This window comes from Gambusia affinis, linkage group LG05 (assembly GCF_019740435.1).
Source record: "Gambusia affinis linkage group LG05, SWU_Gaff_1.0, whole genome shotgun sequence".
In the NCBI taxonomy this organism is placed as follows: Eukaryota; Metazoa; Chordata; class Actinopteri; order Cyprinodontiformes; family Poeciliidae; genus Gambusia; species Gambusia affinis.
The window spans coordinates 30,322,708-30,331,217 of NC_057872.1; positions in this window are offsets into that span (position 1 = coordinate 30,322,708).

The window sequence follows — 8,510 nt, forward strand, 5'->3', positions numbered from 1 at the left end:
AACCTTCATAAAGTAACTGCATAAAGACAGTTACAAAGTCGGCCTTCTATCACCTGAAGAACATTTCCAGGATTAAAGGACTAATGTCTCAGCCAGATCTAGAGAAACTTATCCATGCGTTTATCTTCAGTCGTATTGATTATTGTAACGGCGTCTTCACAGGTCTGTCCAACAAATCAATCAAACAGCTGCAGCTGATCCAGAATGCTGCTGCTGGCGTTCTGACTAAAACCAGGAAGATAGAGCACATAACACCAGTTTTAAAGTCCCTCCATTGACTCCCTGTAGCTCTAAGAATAGACTTTAAAATACTGTTAGTTTATAAATCACTGAATGGTTTAGCACCACAATACATTAAAGATCTGCTGCTGTTGTATCAACCTTCCAGAACTCTCAGGTCTTCTGGTTCTGGTTCTGCTCTGCATCCCCAGAACCAGAACCAAATCAGGAGAAGCAGCATTCAGCATCTATGCACCACAAATCTGGAACAAACTTCCAGAAAACTGTAAAACAGCTGAAACACTGACTTACTTTAAATCTCAACTAAAAACCCACTTGTTTAGAGTTGTATTTGAAATGTAATCAATTGCAAATTTATTGACGGAACCTGACTTGATGTGTTGTTATTGTTGATTCTATGTTGCATTGTGTTTTTGTGTTTGATTTGGTGTAAAGTACTTTGAAATGCCTTGCTGCTGAAATGTGCTGTACAAAAAAAATTTGATTGATATACTCAGATAATTAGATGTTCTTTTTGAAATATTAATCTAATTCAGGAATCACTACTGCTATACTCAGCTCAGGAGTTGGAGAGTATAGCTGTGGACAAAAATCTGTATGATAACAGATCAGGCTGAGACTGGCAAATGGCAAAGAGCAAAGCTTTATTTCGTCTGCATACAGAGAACACACATAGCAGCGAGCTGCACTGAGTTCTGATTTGGAGTAGTCATTCCAGTTTCAGTTGAACAATATACAAGCCACGTAACCACACTGGAGGGTCAGTTAACTCCTTGGATGATAAACATCTTGTCAAGAAACCTGGCATGTGAGAGTGAGATCTGTCCAGACTCATGCAGAAAAACAGATCATAAAAGGCTTGAGAGACTGCCGCAGCCTTGTATGTTGATTAAGGATGATTACATAATGTGTATTCTCTGTATTTTAATATATTGTGATGATGAACCAAAACCAAATAATCTATGATTGTTGGAATGCAGTGAATTGATAATTATATAAAGAAAACTTGATTGATTAAAGGTGATTATAAGTTAAAATGTATTACAGAATCATAACTGTAAAGAAGTAGGGTCAGGGTGTGTGTGTGTGAGTTCAGCAAATTCCAGGCTGAGGGTGTGAGTTTAGAGGATGCAGCTGACTGCTCAGGATCAGCTGACTTCTCGAAAAAGGAGTATTGTCAGTCACCAGGGCGGAGGCCTGAGTTGATGGTTGGGGCCTGGTTGCGTCATCGAGAAGATGCGCACAATGTTCTTTTTCTCTCTCTCTCAGTGCACGCCTATAGAGCGGGAGAAAAGTATAAAACCTCGAAGACGAGGTGAGACGATGTTCTCCGTCCCCGGCACTGAGACTCGACACAAGTGCAGCAGGAAGACCAGCAGAGGACCACACCCTGGAACCGAGGGGGAAACCAAGTACTTCACACCGGAGCAAAGGGACGGGATCCATCGACCCACTGCCTCGGTTCCTGATTGGATTTCAACACTGCGCTCAACCCGATGATCTCAAAATACATTGCAACAGACTTGGGAAACTGAACAGAGGTCACTGGAGTGATGAAGAGCAGTGCGGTTGGATATAACAGACAGTTCACTTTGTTTCAATTCCAAGGAGGATTTATGTTTCAAGGATAAGACTCTGACCAAGGACTACAAGGACTTCTGTTGCCAAGATCCAATTTCATCAATGGGTATGAGTAGAGTTGCACCCCAAAGCCTTATTTGAAATACAGATGACAGTGTAGGGAGGTTGTTAGGAAAGGGTTAAATTGATCTAAATTGTATTGATTTTATTTGAATGGTGTAATCTCCAATGAATTTATATGCTTGTCATTTACCCTGCTAAAGCTTGCTTAATAAATATATATACTTTAAAATTCTGATGAGGTTTGTGGACATTGAAATTAATTGAGTCATTTGAATTACAGTTCTTCTATTTATAGTAAAACCAGAGTACATGATTCCAGAAATGTGGTGGCTTCAGACTTTCCTTTAGTGAGTGTAAATAATGATCCTGGGACTTAAATCTAAATCACTAAATATAATCTAGCCGTTTCCAAGTACACGTTATTTTTAGAATGGGGGCTACCATTAACAGAAGTGGTTATTGAAGCCATGCAGCTGTGAGGGCTACTCAGCTGATTGTTTCTTAACTGAAAAGGGTCATAACTTCTGGATTAGAGGTAGTTAGAGCTAAACGAGTCCCTTTCGCCACCAGTTTAAATAGATTATCTCTTATAGATCTTGTTCAGGGTAAGACCCAGGTCTTAGAGATTTTCCGGACCTGTTAGACAGAGAACTGGTCAGTAGTCAGCCCTGAGGAGTTGTGAAGAGAGGGTGTGGCTGGCTATTGCGTAATAACGAACAATCTTCTTGTTCAAATATGAGTTTCCAAAAATCAGGTTTACTAATGGAACAATTTTGCATAACAATAACATTGTCAAACCAGAAAATCCAGCAGGTGCACCAATTTCTTAAAACTCTGAGGTGGTGATTTTCTATAGAGAAACTTCTTAAGACTCAGGGCTTCTTCCATCACACTATATCTATCTAAACTATCTGTTCTTTTCTGTTAAATACTGGCGCCTTGCTGTGGTATGTATGGTGAGGCATTGTCGTGATCAGCCTGCTGCAATTGTTGCAGGGAGAGGTCAACAGGAAACCTTATCTAACTGGTTCTGCAGAGACTTGTTAAGAAATCTGGTATGTAAATGTGAGATCTGTCCAGGTTCATGCAGAAAAACGGATCACAAAATGCCTAGGAGACTGCCACAGCCCTGTATGTTGATTAATAATGATTGCTTACTGTGTATTCTTTGTATGAGAATATGTTCTCTGTAATTTAATAATGTTGTAACAAGGAACCAAAATTGCTTACTGTGTATGAGAATATGTTCTCTGTATTTTAATAATGTTGTAACAAGGAACCAAAATCAAATCATGTATGATTGATGATTAAAGTTGTATAATTAAAGTTAATATAGAATCAAAGGAGAAGTATAAGGTTGGGGTGTGAGTGCATGCAGCTGTTGCTGCTGCTCGGAAAGTTTCCAACAGTCACAGGTGTCACAAGTACATTATCTCGCAATCGGGTCATTGCAAAGGCATGCAGCGCTCCTGCTATCTCTCTCTCTCCATTTGTGGCACACTCCCACAAGTGCAGAAAAGTATAAAACCATGACACCGAGGTGATACGATGTTCTTCGTCCCCGGCGCTGAGACTCGACACAAGAGCGGCAAGAAGACCAGCGGAGGACTACGCCCTGGAACCAAGGAAAGCAAGAAACACCGAGGATCACCTCACGCCGGACAGAGGACAAGATCCACCGACCCACTGCCTTGGTTCCACATTGGATTTCCATACTCTGCGCTCGACCCAACGATCTAAAAACACATCGCAACAGACTTGGGGAACTGAACAAAAGTCACAGGATCGACCAAGAGCTGTTCGGCTGGATATAGCAGACAGTTCATTTTGTTTCGGTTCCAAGGAGGAGTTATGGTTCAAGGATAAAGACTCTGACCAACGACTACAAGGACTTCTGTTGCCCAGATCCAATTCCACCGATGGCTATGAGTTGTGCCACACCCCAAAGCCTTATTTGATAGATAGATGACAGTGTAGGGAGGTTGTTAGGTAAAGGTTAAATTGATCTAAATTGTATTGATTTTATTTGTATGGTGTGATCTCAAGTGAATTCTGTATGCCTGTCATTTTCCCTGCTAAACTTGCTTAATAAATACATACATTTTAAAATTCTGATTAGGTTGTGGACATTGAAATTAATTGAGTCATTTGAATCAAAGTTCTTCTATTTATAGTAAAACCAGTATACATGATTCCAGTGATGTGGTGGCTTCGGGCTTTCCTTTGGTGAGAGTAAATAATGACCCTGGGACTTAAATCTTAGTCACTAAATAATATCTAGCCGTTAACCTTTCGAGGTCTATGCCCGCCCTGTGGCGGGCATGACGTCATGCATTTAAAAGACTTCCATTTAGACCCAAGACTCCGAAGGGTTAACAAGTGCACGTTACGACAGGAAGGGAACTACCGTTAACAGAAGTGGTTATTGAAGCTATGCAGCTGTGAGGGCTACTCAGTTGATTGTTTCTTAACTGGAAAGGGTCATAACTTCTGGATAGGAGGTAGTTAGAGCTAGACGAGTCCCTTTCACCACCGGTTTAAACAGATTATCTCTTATAGATCTTGTTCAGGGTAAGACCCAGGTCTTAGAGATTTTCCGGACCTGTTAGACAGAGAACTGGTCAGTAGTCAGCCCGAGGAGTTGTGAGGAGAGGGCGGGGCTGGCTATTGCATAGTAACAAACAGACTCTAGCCTCATACTCTAACAGGTTGAACAAAACTAATGTGGTTAAATAAGTAAAAGAATTAAATAATATTGTTAAGAGACATAATAAACAATTTTTACTTCACAATTCCTCCCTTTTGTTCCTTCACAGGAACAACAAAAAATCCTGCAACAATTGTTTCTAGCTACATATCCTAGGAGGAAATGCCAACATAGTATGGCATCCCTTATCCATGTGGGCATTCTGGTACGGTGTTGTCTTGTCCAGGCCATGTTCTTAATGCTGCCTCAGCTAGGTGCTAGGTGACCTACTGAGTGGGCCGATTAGTTGGGAGCTCGAGTTAGCTCGAGGTGCTTTGCGGAGCCTCTCGGTTAGACTCTTGTTCTGTCTCCAGGGGCCTTCCTGTGAACTCCTTGGAGTGGATGACGTGGCCCCAGGTGGCTCTTTCAGCAACCTTGATGGTGATATGGGTGGTCAGCAAGTGGCCCTGTCCACCTCTTGGATCTCCAGTTCTTCCTCCTGAAATTTATTTATTTTTTATTCTTTTTTTTTTCTCTGAAGAGTTTTTACAGTGCTAGTGGCTCATATTTTGGCGACAGTAGGCAGACAGGAAGGAGGGTGAGGAGAGGGGAGAAGACATGCGGCAAAGGTCACCGGGACCGGGAGTCGAACCTGCGACGTCCGTGTCGAGGACTAAGGCCTCCAAACGTGGTGCGTGCTAACCCCCTGCACCACCACAGCAAGCCCCCCCTCCTGAAATTTTTAATAAACACAAAATCTCCTGGTTGTAAATCATGCAAAGGTTTAGAAGCTGGTACTGGTTGGCCTCCTTGGACCTGCTGTCTGATGATTTTCAGTTGTTGTGTAAGAGAAGCACAGTAGTTAAGCACTTTTTCCTCACAAAGTGTGGTGTCTTCTCCTGGGCGGTTGGGTGGTCCCATTCCCATATTTGGTGGACCTGCAAAAAGGATTCCAAAAGGTCTGAGGTAATTTCTCTGACGGTGGTGCATGTACATAAGTGCTAGAGGTAATGCTTCTACCCAGTTCAGGTCTGTTTCTTCACATATTTTGGATAGTTTATTCTTTCAGGTCCCATTTACTCTTTCCACAGCTCCTCCACTGTGTGGGTGATAGGAACAGTGTTTCATCAGGTTGATATTGACCATATCTGAGATGTGTGTAAGGATCTGATTTGCAAAATGTGCACCATTGTCACTGGAAATTTTCCTAGGGGCGCCCCATCTGCAAATGATGTCTGGGTAGAATTTTTGCTACTGTCTGTGCTGTTGCATGCTGGGCAGGAAATACTTCAGCCCATTTGGAGAACAGGTCAACAATGTCCAAACAGAATTTTTTCTTTTCAACAGGGGTTAATTCAATGAAATCAATCATTAGATGTTGAAAAGGTGCTGTTACCTGTGGGTGAGCACCTTGACCTTGAATTTTTGTGCCTTTTGAGACATTTTTTTCAGCACAAATTAAGCAATTTGAGCAGTATAAATCTGCTACTTTGGAAAAATTTGGGGTGTACCAGTTGTGGTCCATTTCTCTTAACATACCTCCCTTTGACACATGGTCAACTCCATGTGTCAATACACAGAATGGCCTGAAGAAATGATGAGGGAGACATGGATTACCATTCGGACCAATCCAAACACAATCAATAAATTTGGCTCCAGCTGTCTTCCAGTGCTGTTTTTCAACTGGTGAGGCAAAACTTTGGAGGCCAGAGAGTGACAGGTCAGTTTCTTCCCTTGTGGTTTGCAGGGAGAGTTGCTGAGCTGTTGGCAGGGGTAACAGAGCAGCTGCTTTTGCCGCTTGGTCAGCTCTGGCATTTCATGTTGAAATTGGGTCAGAAGCATTTATGTGAGCAGCATATTTCACAATGGCTAGAGCAGAGGGCAATGTTATGGCAGTAGTAGGTCATCTACTAGATGGTGATTTAAAATGGGTGTTCCATCAGATCTTAAAATAAACATTGTTTCCACTGTGCACCAAAATCATGGACCATGCCAAATGCATAGCGGGAGTCAGTGTAGACGTTAGCAGTTTTTTCAGAGGCTAAAATGCATGCTCTTGTGAGGGCGACTAGTTCTGCTGCTTGTGCAGAGTAGTGGGGAAGGGGGTTTGCTTCTAGCACCTCCCTTTGGGTAACCACATCATAGCCACTATTAATGGACCTGTGAGTGGATCTCTGAATGCAGAGCCATCCACAAAGAGTTCTAAATCTGGATCTGACAGGGGTTTCTGCTTTAAATCAGGTCGGGGAGAAAAGAGGACGTCTAGTTCTGCCACACAGTCATGAGGTTGGCCTTCCTCAGGTGTGGGTAATAGAGTTGATGGGTTCAGAATGTTGCAATGTTTGATAGTTATGTTTGGCATATCCAATAATACTGAATGGTACCTTAGCCACCTTGTTGTGGATAGGTGAGCTGATTTTTGTTAATTTAAAATGAGTGTAACAACGTGGGGAACGAGTAGGGTCAGATCAGAATATCCCACGATGTCCCTGGATGCTACAGCTTTTTCAGCGGCTGCCATTGTGCGCAAACAGTGTGGCAGATCTACTGCAACTGAATCCAATTTGGAAGAAAAAACTTCTCTTAATAGTTTCTCAAACTCAGCATAATTTGGAATGAAATGCCTACAATAGCCACAAAGTCCTAAGAAGGACATCAGCTGTTTTGTAGTCTCAGGCAATGGCAGAGAGACAATAGCTTTCACTCTGCTCTCAGCAATGTCCCTGCCTTCACGAGAGATCATGTGTCCCACAAATGTTACAGTGGCTTGCACAAACTGCAATTTCGTTTTGGAGGCCTTATGGCCATTTTGTGCTAGGAAAATTAGGAGCTCCAGGCTTCTTCAGTGGGTGCTGCTAGAAGTAGATCATCAATATATTGCAACAAAGAACATGTGTCTGTTAGTGTAACACCTGATTATCATTAAGAGCCTAGTGAAAAATGGTGGGTGATTCACAGTAACCTTGACAGAGCCTGGTGAATGTATAGGAACGACCTTTGAACTCAAATGTAAACCAGAATTGGATATCTGAGTGGACTGGAACACTAAAAAATGCATTAGCCAAATTAACAACTGTGAAATATCTACTGCCTGCTGGAATATGTGATAGGATGGTGTAAGGGTTTGGAACAACAGGTGCTCTGACATGTACAGCTGCATTTACTGGTCTGAGATCCTGGACAAATCTCCATTCATCCGGAGGTTTATCCCTGATCTTTTTCACAGGAAAAATTGGAGTTCTAACTGGTGAGTTGGTATATGGAACAATCACTCCAGCTTCCAACAGGGAGTGGAAAACTGGCTCAATTCCTGCCTCAGCCTCTGCTTTGAGAGGATACTGAGGAACATTTGGTCTAAATCACGTCTGACTTGATGTTGTGTTTTTATTGTTGATTCTATGTTGCATTGTGTTTTTGTGTTTGATTTGATGTAAAGCACTTTGAAATGCCTTGCTGCTGAAATGTGCTATACAAATAAAATTTGATTGATAAAGGATGATTTAGATGTGATGTGGACTGGTTCCTGACCTTTAATTAGTCCCACATCATATTTGGAACTGGCCCAGAAGTACTCTGGCACTCTTGAAAGGTCAGGAATGACATCAGACACCATTTGCAGTCGATTATTGTCATCAATTACTTTGAATGGCATTGCTGTCAAATAGAGATTCATTGTATCTCTGTACATTTTCAGATAAGGAGAAAAATAGATGTCTGAGTGCTACTACCAAGGCCTTGAGAGCCAGTGGGCCCAAAGATTTCCATCTTTGAGGAAATGATTCAGGAAATGAGAAATAAACTTCTTGAGTTCCATGTAACAACACCAGGAGAAATTATGTTTCATCAGACCAACACATGTGTGTGACATGGAGTGATGTGGTGGATGAGATGAGGAAGTCATCTCCAAGTTGATCATTGGGATCAGTTGTTACTCTTACTG